Source organism: Budorcas taxicolor, chromosome 1 (genome assembly GCF_023091745.1).
Source record: "Budorcas taxicolor isolate Tak-1 chromosome 1, Takin1.1, whole genome shotgun sequence".
NCBI classification, from domain to species: domain Eukaryota; kingdom Metazoa; phylum Chordata; class Mammalia; order Artiodactyla; family Bovidae; genus Budorcas; species Budorcas taxicolor.
The window spans coordinates 40,460,721-40,479,845 of NC_068910.1; the positions used below are offsets into that span (position 1 = coordinate 40,460,721).

At 36.5% G+C, this 19,125-nt stretch overlaps 1 pseudogene; it reads right to left on the reverse strand.

Moving 5' to 3' along the window:
• Positions 1-15,260: 15,260 nt before the first annotated feature.
• Positions 15,261-15,774, reverse strand: LOC128055625 (tRNA-splicing endonuclease subunit Sen15-like; annotated as a pseudogene).
• Between the last annotated feature and the right edge of the window lie 3,351 nt (positions 15,775-19,125).

Below are 19,125 nucleotides of genomic sequence, written 5' to 3' on the forward strand. Positions count from 1 at the left end.
CTATAACAAGAATATTTTAATCAGAGAGTTCTCTGTCATGTCTTGCTTCTACGCATGAATGATTTGGCATTAAAAGACCTTGGGCATGTAATTAACCTGAAATTCTCAGTATTTTTGTTATTTCTTGATGTAAATATTGATATTACTTCATGAGTTTCTTTAGGATTCATTCAGAAGATACAGGTCAATATAATGACAAAGCCTGATCTGGAATACATGCTCAATTACTAAGGGATAATATTATATTTTTATGGCACTAAAATCCTTAAGAATTTATTTTGTTATACTATCCAAAATCAACTGTTAGCTAAAGGCTTAGTTCATATAACACAGAACCACTGCTTTTTTTTTTTCACATTTATTGGTAAATTCAATCTGATTCTTAACACTGAAGAAACTTAAAATGCATTGAGATTAATGTACCTAAAGAGATGATAAGAGGAAGTTAATAGTTTATGTGCTCTAAGACATTAGAGGAAGGATTAATTCTGCAGAGATGATCAAGAAATTTTTGATGTAAGAAACAGCATGCAAGCTGAATCTGGAAGGATGGTTAGAATTGCATTAGGTAATTGGGATAAATCACACAGAATTATGTGATAAAAGCACATATACAAGGAGAAGTATATAAGTTGCTCTTTTGTAATTTGAAGGTTACTGTGAGAGTTGGTACAAGATCTTGAACACCTTTTTCTGGAGTCTTATATATTCTGGGTTATTGTGTATCTGTTAAAAATACAACCAGGCAGGATGGTGATCACGTCGGCTCCTTCTGAAACAAGCATAGAATTATGAAAATTTAACAGCAACTTCTATCTTAATCTTTCTAACATTCCATTCTACAGTAATACTTTTTAAGTAACTGTTTTCACCTGAGCAGCTCCAATGGAGTAAGAGGATCTAGATGTAGAGCTTTGTTGAGGTGGGTTCTGGGGAACAAAGGAAAGAATATCAAAAATTTATGAACAAGCTAGCTCCACTAAAATTGATGGATTCCATTTTTCTGGTCACTCATCAGTGGCATGATATTCGTGAAATTGTTTTTCCCAAATGTCTACAGCATAAAGATCCGAGACAAGGTGTGCCCACTGTGCTCTACCTGATTTCTGATCCACAGAATCATGAGTGAGTAAAATTAAGCCAGCATGTTTTGAGAATAGTAGGTTATACAACAACATATAACTGACATAGAAATTGGAACCTACCGCAAGGGTCCTGCAGTAACAATAACCTAAAACGTGTGGTGCTGGTTTATGATGGGGTAGCACAGGGAAGACTGAAAGGCCCCCGGGAGCTGCTAGTGGAAACCAATAGGCAGCATAGTTATTGCTATAGGAATCAGCAGAAAGAGGACTAGGATTGAGGTCATGTACTGGAAGCACAATTAGTAACTCAGAATCAGCTGAAAGTGTCAGTAACTTTCTATTAGCTGTCTATAATAATGTCTGAGTAAAATATAACAGGAGAGAAATGAGCTAGATTTCAAGCATTATCTAGAGGAAATGAAGAAGAACCAGAACTTGGTGTGTTTTAAAATAAAACTTTCTCATCCTCAATTGTGTCCAGCAAAAGACTCTAAAATTAAAATGGATTATGCATATATCAAATACAAAGCATGGCCAATAAAAATGCATCCTTGGGGTAAAGATTACATCAGTGTTACAGTTATAAATCTCTTGGTTGAAAGCTCAGAAAGTTTTAAAGCTTCTTCTAGCTGGGCAAAAGAGCGTTTGAGAAATCTCAAAGGTGTACTTTGTAGACACTGAAAATAGCACTTCTGATAGTCTTAAGAACATTTTCTCACAGCACCCTGACTCAGTGCCCAAAGTAGAAACAAGGGCGAGCATCAAGAGATTGTAGGTGAAGCTTTTCTCTAGTGGAGTGTATTATAATTTAATACATAGAAAAAATTTTTAATAAATTACATGAGTTTGGACTTTAAAAAACCCAAATAAACAGAAACAGTTCAAATTAAAAGAGTTTGTTAGCCTGCAACTTTTTTGAGATATAGTTGATTTGCAGTATTGTATTAGTTTGATAGTTATTCAAGATTTTTATAGATTATGCTCCCTTTTAAGTTATTACAGAATAATGGCTGCATTCTCTATGCTGTACAATAGATCACTGTTGCTTATATATTTTATACATAATTGTTTGTATCTCTCAATCTCACACCCCTATCCTGTCCCTCCCTCTTCCTCTCCCCACTGTCATCCTCTAGTTAGCTTTCTGTATCTGCGAGTCTGCTTCTGTTTTGATATATACATTAGTTTTATATTTTAGATTCCACATATAAGTGATTACATGCTATACTTGTCTGATTTGTTTCACTAAGCATAATACTGTCTAGGTCCCTCCATGTTGCAAATGGCGAAATGTTGTTCTTTTATATATTGAGTAATACTTCATTATATATTTTTTGCATCTTCTTTATTCAATTCATCTGTTGATGGACAGTTGGATCAGTTCCATATCTTGGCTATTATATATAGTGCTGCTATCAACTTTGATGTGCATGTAATTTTTGAATTACTGTTTTTATGTATTTCTTTATTTTTGGATATATACTGAGAAGTGCTAGATCATATAGCAGTTCTATTTTTAGCTTTTTGAGGAGCTTCTGTATTACTTTCCATAGAGGCTACACCAGTTTACATTCCAACTAACAGTGTAAGAGGGTTCCCTTTTCTCCATATCCTTGTCAACTTACCTTGGCATGCAGTTGATTTACAGTGTTATGTTAGTTTCAGGTGTACAGCAAAGTGATTCAGTTATACACATATCAATACATATATCAATTTTTTCAGATTCTTTCCCCATATAGTTTATTATAGAATATAGAATTGCATTATGGTTTTGATTTTCATTTCTCTAAGGATTAGTGATGTTGAGCATCTTTTCATGCACCTGATAGCCTTCTATATTTCTGTTTTGGAAAAATTTCTATTCAGATCTTCTGCCTATTTTTAAATCAGATTGTTCTTTTGATATTGAGTTGTATGAGCTATTTTTGCATGCTGTGTATTAACCCCTTCTCATATTATTTGCAAATATTTCCTTCCATTCATTAGGTTATCTTTTTGTTTCATTGATGGTTTCCTTTACTACTGCACAAAAACTTTTAAGTGTAATTAAGTCTCATTGGTTTTTGCTTTTACTTCTTTTGCATTAGGAGACAGATCCAAAAAATATCTCCTGATTGTGTCAAAGAGTGTTCAGCTTATGTTCTGTTCTTGAAGTTTTATGGTTTCAGGTCTTACATTTAGGACTCTAATCTATTGTGAATTTATTTTTGTATATGGTATGAGGAGATATTCTCATCTCATTCTTTTATATGCAGCTGTCCAATTTTCCCTGCATTGCTTATTGAAGAAACTGTCTTTTCTGCATTATATGTTCTTGCCTCCTTTGTTGGAGACTAACTGACCATAGGTGTATGAGTAGCCTGCATCTTTGTATGGGGAGGAAACAAACTGAAAAAACAACTCAAATACTCACACTGGCCATTCTTTCTGATGTGATGGGTAATTACTTCAAATTTTTTTTTAAAAAAGTAAGGCTATTCAAATTTTCATCTTATATTGTGTCAATTTTATTAAGTCTTCTTTTTCTCAACTTCATTTTTTTAATAGTTGTGAATTCATCACCATAAAGTCATTTCAAAATTAATTTTTATTATCTTTTTGCTATGTGTAAACTTTAATTACTTGACCTTTTTAATTTCTAATATTAGACAACTTGTTTTTTCTTATTATTGTTGTTCTTCATCAGTATTTCTAAACCTTACTTATTTTCAAAAACCTAAGCTTTGTGGGGAGGGAGGTGGGAGGGGAGTTCAGGATGAGGGACACATGTACACCCATGGCTGATTCATGTCAGTGTATGGCAAAAACCACTACAATATTTTAAAGTAATTAGCCTCCAATTACAATAAATTAATTAATTTTAAAAAACTAAGCTTTTATGTAGCAGTTTCTCACATGTCTGTATGTTTTATATTTTAATGAGTTTCTGTTCTTATCTTTATTGTGTCCATACACCTACCTTCATTTTAATTTGTTCTTATTTTCTAGCTAATTACATTGAAAACAGGTAACTGATGCTAAATTACTTTTCAAATTCATACATATAAAAGTGTAATTGTCCAACTAAGTGCTGCTTTATCTATATTCTCAAAATTTTGGCAGGCTGGATTTTTATTATCATTACCCAAAAGATATTCCAACTTCCCTTACTTATTTTTTATTGACTCTTTGGCTATTTAGAGACATTTTATTTAAATTCCAAGTGTTTGGAGCTTTTTAAAATTCTTGTCTTACTTATTTCTAATTTAATATATTGCATCTAGAAAAAAGTACTATGTAATATTTCTATTTTTTGAATTAATTTACAGTGACTTTATGACTAGGCATTTGGTCTAGCTAGTGTTACTCATGTTCCCTTGAGAATGATATACATTAAATTTCCATTTCACTCATGGAGAAGTAGTTCTATGAGAATTGTCTATCTACCCTAAACACCTAGAACACAAAAAACCTGTATGAAGCAATGGACTACAGGAGGTGCAACACTGTGAGTCCTGAGAGTAGGGAAACAGGAGGCGAGCCCTACAGCTCACCAAGCTACCAGCAGTTTGCAGGCTGTGAAACAGAGAGGGAACTCAAAAGGAGTCAGTAGTCTCATTTAACTAAGGAGACAGACAAGAGTGTGAGACAACTGAGGGGGCTGGAATTTGAAAGCCAGAATATCCCAGAGAGGAAGTTCTAGAGATCAATTCAAGAGCCTTTTTGAGCCATTCCCAATAGCAAGATCAGAGAAACTTTGTCATCCATGGGGTATTGATTAGTATATTCATTTCCTTAGGCTTCTATAACATATACCACAAACTAGGTGGTTTAGAACAACAGAAATTTACTCTCTCAGAGTTCTGGAGCATAGAATTAGAAAATCAAGGTGTCAGCAGGGCACAGTGCTCTCTGAAACCTCTAGAAGAGACTATTTACTTACCTCTTCTACCTTCTGGGATTTAATGACAACCTTTGGCACTCCTGTCTTATGGGTGAGTCACACCAGTCTCAGCCTGTGTTGTCATGTGGCAGTCTTGCTGAGTTTTTCTTCTCCTCTTTTTATAAGTCACCAGACATAATGGATTAAGGGCGGACTCCACTATGACCTCATCTTAACTAACTATATATGCAATAGCTCCGTTTCCAAATGAAATCACATTCAGAGGTGTTGGGGATTAGGACTTCAGCATCTTCTTTAGGGGGGACACAATTCGATCCATAACAAATAGCTTCCTGAGAATCATCATTCCTTAGAAATGTGTCCAAGAATAAAGGATTATTTATGCCAGCCACAACAAAGTATAAAAACAAATCTCAAATAATAAAGTGATTTACACATTACTTAGTTGAGAGCCCAAAAAGTCCAATACTCTTAAAGAAACAGAATAAAATCAGTAGCCAAACACATGAAATTTACAATATCCAGAATCTAATCAAATCTTACATGCCGTGCAAACAGGCAGGAAGATACTACCCATATCTAGGAAAATAAAAGCAATCAATCGAAGCATACTCTTAATTGATATCATATAATTAAAAGACAGAGTTCTTAGATAATTTATTATAAATATGTCCACAGATAAAGGCATATGTGAGCATAATGAGGAGGAAAAAAACACACAAATTTAAATTTTAGAAGTGAAAAATAAGAATTTGTGATACAAAATATACTAGATGAATTAACAGTATATTAGACTATATAGATGAAACATTCAATGCAGTTATAAATATATCAATATTAGCTATTCTGTATATGTATCAATATTAACTTTCCAAACTGAGGTACAAAATGTTTTAAAAGTCTAAAAAATAATAGCAGCAGTGTACTATGAGCTGTGGGCCACTATCACATGATCTATTATAAATGAAATTAGAGTTCTAAAAAGACAGTTTGAGGATTAGAGGAAAAAATACATTGCAAGAAATAATAACTAACATTTTCACAAATTTGATCAAAACTAAATACTCACATGTTAAGGATGCACACTGAACCTCAAGTTGTAAACAAAGAAATACGAAAACATTCAAAATGCTGAAAACCAGTGATAAACAGAATAACGTAAGATGTCCAAGAAAAGGACACATTATGTATAGAAGAATAAATATAAGACTAATATTTAGGGGCTCAAAAATCACTGCAGATAGTGATTGCAGCCATGAAATGAAAAGACACTTACTCCTTGGAAGAAAAGTTATGACCAACGTAGATAGCATATTGAAAACCAGAGACATTACTTTGTCAACAAAGGTCTGTCTAGTCAAGGCTATGGTTTTTCCAGTGGTCATGTATGGATGTGAGAGTTGGACTGTGAAGAAGGCTGAGCATTGAAGAATTGATGCTTTTGAACTGTGGTGTTGGAGAAGACTCTTGAGAGTCCCTTGGACTGCAAGGAGATCCAGCCAGTCCATTCTAAAGGAGATCAGCCCTGGGTGTTCTTTGGAAGGAATGATGCTAAAGCTGAAACTCCAGTACTTTGTCCACCTCATGTGAAGAGTTGACTCATTGGAAAAGACTGATGCTGGGAGGGATTGGGGGCAGGGGCAGAAGGGAATGGCAGAGGATGAGATGGCTGGATGGCATCACTGACTTGATGGATGTGAGTTTGAGTGAACTCCGGGAGACAGTGATGGACAGGGAGGCCTGGCGTGCTGCGATTCATGGGGTCGCAAAGAGTTGGACATGACTGAGCGACTGAATTGAACTGAACTGAATCTAAATTTGTGAAGCCAAGAGGAAATTGGAATGGCATTTTTTAAGTGTTGAATGAAAAAAAAAGTCATTTCAAAATCCTTTAACCCAAAATGAAGACTTTTTAAAACATGTAGATGCTGGGTAAATTCATTGTCATAAGATTTGCAATATAAGCAATACTAAAGAAAATTATTTAAGCAGCAGGAAAACAAGCAAGATGAAAATTTGGACCCACACAAAGAAATGAAAAGTTTCCAAAAGAAGAAATATGTGGGTAAATACAAAATACATTAGTTCTCACCTTTAACTTATTTAAATCGTAATAACATATTTAGATAAATGTTCTTAAATAAATTTATTATGGTGTTTATAACATTAAATTATATAAATTAAAATAGATGACAGCCATAGCATAAGGATGGGAGGGAAGAAATGGAAGTATAAATACATTTCTTCTCATTTTTAACCTTTTAAGTCATAAAAACATATTGAGAAATGTTTTTAAATAATTTATTATGGTGTTTATAACATTAGATTATATAAATTAAAATATATAACAACAATAGCACAAAGATGGGAGGGAAGAATGGAAGTATACTGTTGTAAGGTTTTAATGATAACTTTGAAGATACATGAAAATATTGCCTACAAAATGGCAGAGTAGAAGGACATGTGCTCATCTCCTGCAAGAACTCCAAAATTACAACTCACTGCTGAACAACCAGCAACAGGAGAATGTTCAGTTCAGTTCATTTCAGTCTCTCAGTCATGTCCAACTCTATGTGACCCCATGGACTTCAGCATGCCAGGCTTCCCTGTCCATCACCAGCTCCCGGAGCCTACTTAAACTCATGTCCATAGAGCCATTGATGCCATCCAACCATCTCATCCTCTGTTGTCCTTCTCTCCTCCTACCTTCAATCTTTCCCAACATCAGGGTCTTTTCCAATGAGTCGGTTCTTTGCATCAGGTGGCCAAAGGATTGGAGTTTCAGCTTCAACATCAGTCCTTCTAATGAATATTCAGGACTGATTTCCTTTAGGATGGACTCATTGGCTCTCCTTTCAGTCCAAGGGACTCTCAAGACTCTTCTCCAACACCACAGTTCAAAAGCATTAATTCTTCAGCACTCAGTTTTCTTTATAGTCCAACCCTCACATCCACACATGACTACTGGAAAAACCATAGCTTTGACTAGATGGACCTTTGTTGGTAAAGTAATGTTGGATCCCATCAAAAAAAGATACCTCACATCCAAGGGCAAAGGAGAAGCCACAGCAAGATGGTAGGAGGGGTCAAATTGCAACAACCTAGATGTCCATCAGCAGATGAATGGATAAAAAAGCTGTGGTACATATACACAATGGAGTATTACTCAGCCATTAAAAAGAATACATTTGAATCAGTTCTAATGAGGTGGATGAAACTGGAGCCTATTATACAGAGTGAAGTAAGCTAGAAAGAAAAATACCAATACAGTATACTAACACATATATATGGAATTTAGAAAGATGGTAATGATAACTCTGTATGAGAGACAGCAAAAGAGACACAGATATATAGAACGGAATTTTGGACTCAGAGGGAGAGGGAAGGGGTGGGATGAATTGGGAGAATGGCATTGAAACATGTATACTATCATGTAAGAAATGAATTGCCAGTCTATGTTTGATACAGGATACAGGATGCTTGGGGCTGGTGCACGGGGATGATCCAGAGAGATGATATGGGGTGGGAGGTGGGAGGGGGGTTCAGGATTGGAAACTCATGTACACCTGTGGCGGATTCATGTCAATGTATGGCAAAACCAAGACAGTATTGTAAAGCAAAATAAAGTAAAAAAAAAAAAAAAAAAGAATCAAATCCCACACCAGCCAGAGACACTCAGAGGGCTCAAACAGAATCTTGTGCACACCAGGAGACCCCACAGAGACTGAGCCAGACTTGCCTTTGAGTATTTGAGTGTCTCCTGCAGAGGTATAGGTCATCAGTGGCCTGCTGCAGGGGTAGGGGCTCTGGGTTCAGCAGACCTGGGTGTGGCATAAGCCCTCTTGGAGGAGGTCGCCAACATAGAGCCACCAGAACTCACACAGGACTGGGGAATCTCACCAGAATTCACACAGGACACTTGGACGGCACAAACAAAACCTTGTGTGTACCAGGACCCAGGAGAAAGGAGCAGTGACCTCACAAAAGACTGACCCAGGCTTGCCTGTGAGTGTCCAGGAGTCTCTAGTGGAGGCGAGGGTCAGCAGTGGTCTGCTGCAGGGTCAGGGGCACTGAGTGCGGCAGCACATGCATAGGACCTTTTAAAGGAGATCGCCATTATCTTCATTACACCCCCATAGTTTGCTCTCAGGTCAAACAGCAGGGAGTGAACACAGCCCCACTCATCAACAGAAAATTGGATTAAAGATTTACTGAGCATGGCCTCACCCATCAAAACAAGACCCAGTTTCCCTCACAGTCAGTCTCTCCCAGGAGGAACCTTCCATAAGCCTCTTATCCTTATCCCTCAGAGGGCAGATAGAATGAAAACCATAATCACAGAAAATGAATCAAACTGATCACATGGACCACAGCTTTGTCTAATCAATGAAACTGTGAACCATGCCATGGTCACCCAAGACGGACGGGTCATGGTGGAGAGTTCTGACACAACATGATCCATGGGGAAGGGAATGGCAAACCACTTCAGTATTCTTGCCTTGAGAACCCCATGAACAGTATGAAAAGGGAAAAAGATAGGATACTGAAAGATGAATTCCCCAGGTCAATAGGTACCCAATATGCTACTAGAGAAGAGTGGAGAAATAACTCCAGAAAGAATGAAGAGACAGACCCAAAGCAAAAACAACGCACAGAAGTGGATGTGATGGAAATAAACCAATGTTGAAAGAACAATACTGCATAGGAATCTGGAATGTTAGGTCCATGAATCAAGGTAAATTGGAAGTGGTCAAACGGGAAATGGCAAGAGTGAGCATTGACATTTTAGGAATCAGTGAATGAAAATGGACTGGAATGAGTCAATTTAATTCAGATGATCATTATAGCTACTACTATGGGCAAGAATCCCTTAGAAGAAATGAAATAGCCCTCAGAGTCAACCCTACCCCCCCCCACCCCGAAAAAAATCTGAAATGCAATTCTTGGGTGCAGTCTCAAAATGGACAGAATGATCTCTGTTCATTTTCAAGGGAAACCATTCAGTGTCAAAGTAATCCAAGTCTATGTCCCAAACAGTAATGCTGAAGAAGCTGAAGTTGAATGGTTCTATGAAGACCTACAAGACCTTCTAGAACTAACTCCCAAAAAAGATGTCCTTTTCATTACAGGGGACTGGAATGCAAAAGTAGGAAGTTGAGAGATACCTGAAGTAACAGGTAAATTTGGCCTTGGAGTACAGAATGAAGCAGGGCAAAGACTAACAGAGTTTTGCAAAGAGAATGCACTGGTCATAGAAAACACCCTCTTCCAACAGCACAAGAGATGACTTTACACATGGAAATCACCAGATAATCAATACGAAAATCAGATTGATTATATTCTTTGTAGCCAAAGATGGAGAAACTCCATACAGCCAGCAAAAACAAGACCAAGATCTGACTATAGCTCAGATCATTAACTCCTTATTGCAAATTTCAGAGTTAAATTGAAGAAAGTAGGGAAAAGCACTAGACCATTCAGGCATGACCTAAATCAAACCCCTTATGATTATACAGTTGAAGTGACAAATAGATTCAAGGGATTAGATCTGATAGACAGAGCCCCTGAGAACTATGAATGGAGGTTCATGACATTGTAAAGGAGACAGTGATCAAGACCATCCCCAAGACCATTTCATGCAAAGATGGGCACAATAAAGGACAGAAACGTTATGGGCCTAACAGAAACAGAAGGCATTAAGAAGAGGTGGCAAGAATACACAGAAGAACTATGCAAAAAAGATTTTCATGACCCAGATAACCATGATGATGTGATCACCCATCTAGAGTCAGACATCCTGGAATGTGAAGTCAAGTGTACCTTAGGAAGCATCACTAGGAGCAAAGCTAGTTGAGGTGATAGAATTCCAGTTGAGCTATGTCAAATCCAAAAGAAGATGCTATGAAAGTGCTGCACTGAATATGCCAGCGAAATGGAAAACTCAGCAGTGGCCACAGGACTGGAAAAGGTCAGTTTTCATTCCAATCCCAATGAAAGGCAATGCCAAAGAATGTTCAAACTACTGCACAATTGCACTCATCTCACACACTAGCAAAGTAATGCCCAAATTCTCCAAGCCAGGTTTCAACTGTACATGAACTGTGAACTTCCAGATGTTCAAGCTGGATTTAGAAAGGGTACAGGAAAGAAAGAAAGAAAGTGAACCCGCTCAATCGTGTCTGACTCTTTGCAACCCCATGGACTGTAGCCTACCAGGCTCCTCCATCCATGGGATTTTCTAGGCAAGATTACTGGAGTAGGTTTCCATTTCCTTCTCCAGGGCATCTTTCCAACCCAGGAATGGAAACTGGGTCTCCAGCATTGTAGGCAGGTGAACCAGAGATCAAATTGCCAACATCTGTTGGATCATTGAAAAAGCATGTGAGTTCCAGAAAAACATCTACTTCTGTTTTATTGACTACCTCAAAACCTTTGACTGTCTGGATCACAACAAACTGTGGAAAATTCTTTAAGAAATGGAAATAGCAGACCACCTGACCTGCCTCCTGAAAAATCTGTATGCAGGTCAAGTAACAACAGTTACAACTGGACATGGAACAACAGACTGGTTCCAAATTGGGAAAGTATGACATCAAGGCTGTATATTTTCATGGTGACCATATACAGAGTGACAGTATGCAGAGTACATCATGTGAAATGCCTGGCTGGATGAAGCACAAGCTGGAATCAAGATTGCTGGGAGAAATATTAATAACCTCAGATATGCAGATGACACGCCATCCTTATGGCAGAAAGTGAAGAAAAACTAAAAAGCCTCTTAATGAAAGTGAAAGAGGAGAGTGAAAAAGTTGGCTTAAAACTCAACACACAGAAAACTAAGATCATGTCATCCAGTCCCATCACTTTTTGGCAAATAGATGGGGAAAGAATGGAAACAGTGAGAGACTTTATTTTTCTGGACTCCTAAATCACTGCAGATGGTGACTGCAGCCATGAAATTAGAAGGTACTTTCCTCTTGGAAGAAAAGTTATGACCAACCTAGACAGCATATTAAAAAGCAGAGACATTACTTTGCCAATGAAGGTCTGTCTCGTCAAAGCTGTGGTTTTTCCAGTAGTCATGTATGAATGTGAGAGTTGGACTATAAAGAAAGCTGAATGCCAAAAAATTGATGCTTTTGAACTATGGTGTTGGAGAAGACTCTTGAGAGTTCTTTGGACTGCATGATCCAACGAGTCCATCCTAAAGGAAATCAATCCTGAATATTCATTGGAAGGACTGCTGAAGCTGAAACTCGAATACTTTGGCCACCTCATGAGAAGAACTGATTCATTGGAAAAAAACCTGCTGCTGGGAAGGATTTAAGGCAAGAGAAGGGGATGACAGAGGAAGAGATGGTTGGATGGCATCACAGACTTGATGGACATGAGTTTGAGCAACTCCGAGAGCTGGTGATGGACATGAAAGCCTGGTGTACTACAGTCCATGGGGTCGCAAAGAGTCAGATACGCCTGAGATAGTGAACTGAACTGAACATGATAATAAATGAGTATGGAGTTTGATAAATTCATGAGTACTGTAAACCCTAAAATATCCACAAAAGACATCCCAAATAAATATAATTATTAATCCAGCCATGGAGATAAAATGGAATCACAAACATTGTAATTAAAAAGAAAACAGCAAAAAAACTGAAGAGTAAGGAAAAACAAGAAAAGAGAAGTGTGGTAGATTTCAGTTCAACCACATCAACAATTAAATATGGCCAGTCTGAATATTATAATTAAAAGACAGGAATTGTGAGAGTGGATTAAAAATAATATCTATATTCTATAAAAAAATGCTGATATATTAAAAGTAAAAAATATAGGAAATATATAAGTGAAGTGACTATATAGAAATCATACCACAAGACCTACTAGACTTTAAAAGTAGATATATTATCAGAAATAAAGAATAATGAAAAAGCACTGATTCTTAAAAAAGACATAACACACACAGAAGAGTGGAGCCTCTAAATACAAGAAGCAAAACTAATAAGATGTAAGTATCTAATAAGTAGACTTACACATAATTATACCTAGAGATAAGATGGTTCTTTGAGAAATTGATAGAATATGTCAACAAAAACTTAGGTAGATTATTGAACACTTGGAACAGAATTATTAACTGTGCCCAATTAACATTTACAGGGTACTCTAATCTATGATAAGAAAATACACAATTTTTCTTTCAAAATCAGCTTTGCTGAAATCTGTTTCATTTGAAATTAATAGAATCACCCCAGCTTTCTTACTTAACTGTTGAAATGGTTTAGTTTTTTCTGTCCTTTGACTTTCAGCCCTCTAGTTCTTTACATTTAAATTGCAAACTATTTTATGATTAAGTAATAATTCCATTGTATGCATATACCATATCTTTATCCATTCCCCTGTTGATAGATATTTAGGTTGCTTCCATGTCCTGACTGTTGTAAATAGTGCAGCAGTGAACATTGGAGTACATGGATCTTTTGGAATTATGGTTTTCTTCAGGCATACGCCCAGGAGTAGGATTGCTCAGTCCTATCATAGTTCTACTTTTGTTTTTTTAAGGAACCTCCATACCCTTCTCCATAGTGGTTGTATCAATTTACATTGCCACCAAAAGTTTTAGAGGGTTCCCTTTTCTCCGCACCCTTTCCAGCATTTATTGTTTGTAGATTTTTGGTGATCATTCTGACAGGTGTGAGATGGTACCTAATTGTAGTTTTGATTTGCATTTCTCTAATAATGAGTGATGTTGAGCATCTTTTCATGTGCCTTTTCATGTGCCTCTAATGTGGACAGAGTTTCAATTTAGGAAGGTGGAGATGGATGATGGGTGATGGTGAGAGTTACATAACAGTATGAATGTACCCAGTACCACTGAACTGAACAGTTAAATATGCTTAAAATAGTATGTTTTATATTATGTAACTCTTACTACAATTAAAATAAATTAAAAAAACAAAGTAAAAAAGTAAAATGCAACTATTTTAGTCAAGAACATAGGTGTATGTTAATATTTTATCCAGTCTTCATCTCTTTTGAATATGTGTATATTTCATTTATATTTAATGTAATGATTTTTTTACTTTAAAACATTTTTATTATAAAAGTAGTACAAGTAAAGAAAAACTAAAATCTTAAAGAAAGACAAAGTCATCCATTTACTGTCCTGCTCTCCTGTTATAAACAGGTAGGAATTTATTTTTTCCTCTTTTGGTGTGTTATTTACAGCCATAATCATACATACTCATGCACTTTTATATCTTGCTTTTTTTTCTTTTTACTAAGTATTTTCTCATGTTTTACAGTATATTCATTACTAATTTTTAATGGTAACATAACACACCATTCATTAGCTATATATGTTTATTGACTATTTCCCCAGAGTGGGAGTTGGCAAACTATGGCCCTGCATTTGTAAATAAGGTTTTATTGGAATACAGCCATATCCATTCATTCACATACTGTCCGCAATTATTTCTGTCCTACAAACAGCATAGTTGAGAAGTTGTGAGAAAATCTATATGGCCTGAAAAACCTAAAGTACTTCCTTTCTGGCACTTTCCAGAGAATTTTGCTGACTCTTGCCTTCAACTTTTAAAAACACCTTTCTAGACAACAATTAATTAAGAAGTATTAATAAAAGTAGGAAAACTGGGCCTACTTAAGAAATGTTTTTAAGGTTCACAGTGTCCCCTACTATTAATATCTCTCCTGTAATATTCTAGCTATGATACAGTAGGGTGGTAGTAGTAAGAATGGGGAACAAAAGGCCCAGTACTCTGGTAGGTAGTACTTCTTTGGTCCCTATTAATCTATATATGCAATTTTATACTCTGGATGAGTGTGTTTTTAATTCTGATTTAAAATTAACCAAAGAAGGAAGTAAAATTAATTGCACCGTGAAAACCAATCAAAACAACCCTTTCTGTTGAGGATGAAAAAGCAGACTACAGTAAATTCTCCATTTCTGCAGACTAGCTGTCCTGACCAAGAGGCACTGAGAAAGTTGAGTAAGGGAAAGAGATGGTAGTCTCAAAATGTTCTATCCTTCTGAATATAGCATAGGCATAAACTTGCATACAACTATAATTAAATTGTCTCCAGATAAGAAATTTCTAGAGCAACTATCTTACTTTTTTTTTTTTTTTAACAAAATACATTCTATATGGAAAATTTTTATTCTTCAAAAAAGAAAACTTATGGAATGGGACCAGCTAAGTCATCTCTTACTATCTCAAATCAAAGATGAACCAAGCTGATGTGGTTCACAATCCAGTTCTCTGTGAATAAAGTAAGCATCAAGAAGTATAGGCGTCATCTTCTAAGGGAAATATTCTTAGGATCTGGCAGCATAAATCCATCAGTGAGTTTGTAGTAGACTGTTGTGGAGTCAGACTCCACTATGACCAAAGTAAAAGACAGGCAAATTGGGATCACCTTGCAATTTTCAGGATGCCTTCAAGATCCCCCTTGTCCTGTTATGGCTGAGGGAAGAGCTGATGGGTGTAGGTACTACAGACTGTAAACCCTTCTCCTTCTGTCTCAGTGCCGAGAAGGCAGATGAGCTGGAGATGTAGTAAAATCCCACACAGTTTACTTCATGCCAGCTTTTACTCTCTGTGAGGTCCAGGCAAACAAAGAATGCTATATAAACTTGGGTGGCATCTCTTATAATTAACTCCATCATTTCTAAATATGTAGGGTGCGTGCCCATCCAGGAGTCCTCGGGGGGCCGATGGGTGGGCGCTGCCACCACTGCGATTGCCGCCTGGTCGCGCCTGCAGTCGGCTGGGACTCTCTGCGTTCCTCCATGCCCAGCCACGCGGCACGCCTGTGGTGCACTGCGCTGCTGTCTCCACGCCCCTATATTTAATATAATTACTGATAAGACTGACGTTTGTCTAACCTTAAAAAATTTTTCTTTTTGTTCCACCTGTTCTTAGTTTGTCTGTTTCTCTTTCTTTCCTTTTAAAATGATTATTTAATTCCTAAGTGACTTCACTTTCACTTTTCACTTTCATGCATTGGAGAAGGAAATGGCAACCCACTCCGGTGTGTTCTTGCCTGAAGAATCCCAGGGACGGGGGAGCCTCATGGGCTGCCGTCTGTGGGGTCGCACAGAGTCGGACACGACTGAAGCGACTTCGCAGCAGCAGCAGCAGCAGCAGCATATTAGCTTTTTACCTGTATTTGTATATTTTTAGTGGTTTCTCTTGTGATTCCAGTATCGATATGTAACATATCACAGTCCATTTAGATTTAACAACATACTGGGGCTTATAAAACAATAGAAACATTTAATAGTTAATTCCTTATTTCCCCTATCTTGTGCCCTATTGTGTCATATAAATATTTATGTTTAAACACATTATTGACCTCATAATATAATGGCATAATTTTTAAAATTTCAACTGTCATTTGGTCTCTAGAGAAACTGAGATGAAAAGTATTGTGTTATTATGTAAAAAGTATTTATTACTGCCCATTTATCATTTCTGATTCTTTTCTCTATATTTTGTCTGTATATATGCTTCATTTTGAATCATTTTCCTTCATCAGAAAGAATTTTCTTTAGGGTTCCTTACACTGCAGGTCTGCTGGTGGTAGATTCTGTCAAGTTTATTTTATCTAAAAATTGTTATTTTACTCTCATTTTTGACTTATTTTTCTTCTGCACATAAACTGTTGAGTTTATTTTAGATTTAAAATATTGTTTCTTTGTCTTCTAATTTCATTCTTTCTAATTGGAAGTCAGCTTACACTCAAATTTTTGTTCTATATATAATGAATCTTCTTTCTCTGGAAACTTTCAAGAATTCTTTGTATTTGGTTTTCAGCAGTTCAGTTGTGATAGTCTAAGGTCATGATGTTATGCTTTTCTTTGTATTAATTCTTCTTGAAGTTTGCTGAGCTTCTTGAATTTTGAAGTCAATGATTTTCACTGAAATTGTAATTTTTTGCCATTATTTCTTCAGTACTTTTTCTCTACCATTCTTATTGGTCTCTTGATGAGCCCAACACACATATATTAGATCATATAATATTTTCTTTAAGGTCACTGATTCATTGTTCATTTAAAAAATTATCTTTGTTACTCATCACTTAATCTTCATTTTTCTTGACATTCACTGTTCTGTCCTCTTAATATCCAATATGCTAATAAATTTATCTTTTAAAACATCTTAAATAGTATTCTTTTCTATTATAGATTTTCTATTTATTCTTTTTATAATTTTCATTTCTTTGCTGAAATTGATTCTATACTCCTTTTAAAACCCTGAGCATAATTCTGATAGTTATTTTGAATCTCTTTTCTACTAATTTTAAAACTTGGATCATGTTAGGGTCCATTTTTGTTGACATTTTTCCCTCAGTGAGTCACATTTTCTGCTTCTTTATATGTCTGGTAATTTCTTTATTGTTTTATAAATGTTTATAACATTGAAAAGACTAGATCATATCATCTTTTTATGAAAGGTAGTGTTCTTTTTTTCTTTCAAGTGTTTAATTTACTTGATAATAACCTTGAATTCAATTAAGTTTTAGTATTTGCCAGGAAGAAAATTCAAGAAGTGTTTACCAAAATGATATGATTTGACAAGGTTCAAATACTTTCTTTCCATAGTAATTGGTAGCAGCTAACATCTCTGTTTTGGATATTCAACTATTAATAGTTATTTCCCACTGGAGCATTTAGAATATCTTTCACAGGTGAACAGTTCACGTGTCAGTCAAGAATTTAGGGGAGATTAACGTTGGATTTGGGGCTCCCATCACCTGCATGTCCTTTCTTTCCAGCTTTTTTCCTATCAATGTTCAGCCACTTTGGCAGCACAAAGTTCATTCTCTGAAATCCAAAACAAATCGAGACCATACTTTTGCTTATAATAAAGCTGTTCTTCACTGGGCACACTGGGGGTTCTTACAGAGGGAAAAACCCTGTAGAAATGGATCTCTTCCAGGGCTTTTCACTTCTTTCAAGGGTTAAATACCCTGTAATTTGTGACCCCTTTTCTTCCCTCTTCAGTTACTCCAAAGTGTTATATTTTGTCTACAGTTTTTAATTTTTATCTGTGGTATGGTTATTCTAACGTAAGATACACTGCCGTTAGCAGAACCAGAAATAGAGGCTAAGTTTTTATTCTTTCTGGAGAAGGGAAAGGCTACCAACTCCAGTATTCTGGCCTGGAGTATTCCGTGGACTGTATAGTCCGTGGGGTCACAAAGAGTCGGACACAACTGAGTGACTTTCACTTTCACTTTTTATTCTTTTTTTGGCTGAGAGACAAAGAATTTGCATGCAATGCAGGAGACACAGGTTTGATCCCTGGGTCAGGGAGATCCTTTGGAGAAGGAAATAACAACCCACTCCAGTATTCTTGCCTGGGAGAGCCCATAAACAGAGGACTCTGATGGGTTACAGTCTATGGGGTCACAAAAGAGTTGGACATGACCTAGTGACTAAACAACAGCAACAATGTAGTTGCTTTGTGATGTTGTGTTGGTTTCTGCTGCACAACAAAGTGCATCATCTATATGTATCCACAGATCCTCTCTCCCTTGGACCTCTATCCCACCTCCTCCCACCCCATGGCCCAGGTCATCACAGAGCACCAAGCCAAGTTCCCTTTCTATACAGCAGTTTCCTACTAGCTATCTGTTTCACAAATGGCAATGCATATACCTCAATCCTAGTCTCCCAATTTATCCTACCACCCTCCTCCCTACATGTCCTCTACTTTCTCTACTTCTATGTCTCTTTTCTTGCCCTGAAAATAGGTTCATCTGTACCGTTTTTCTAGAATTTACATATATGCCTTAATATATGATGCTTCTTTCTCTTTCTAACTTCACACTGTATGACAGACTCTAGGTCCATCCATGTCTCAGCAAATGACCCAGTTTTGTTCCTTTTTATGGCTGAGTAATATTCCATTGTATATATGTACCACATCTTCTTTATCCATTCAACTGTTGATGGGCATCTAGGTTGCTTTCATATCCTGGCTGTTGTAAATAGTGCTGCAGTGCACATTGGGGTGCATGTGTCTTTTTTGAATTATGATTTTCTCACGGTCTATGTTTTATTTATCTTTGAATTTCCAGCACTAGAAATGTCCTGCATGATAAATAAATCATCAATATATGTATATTGATCAGATG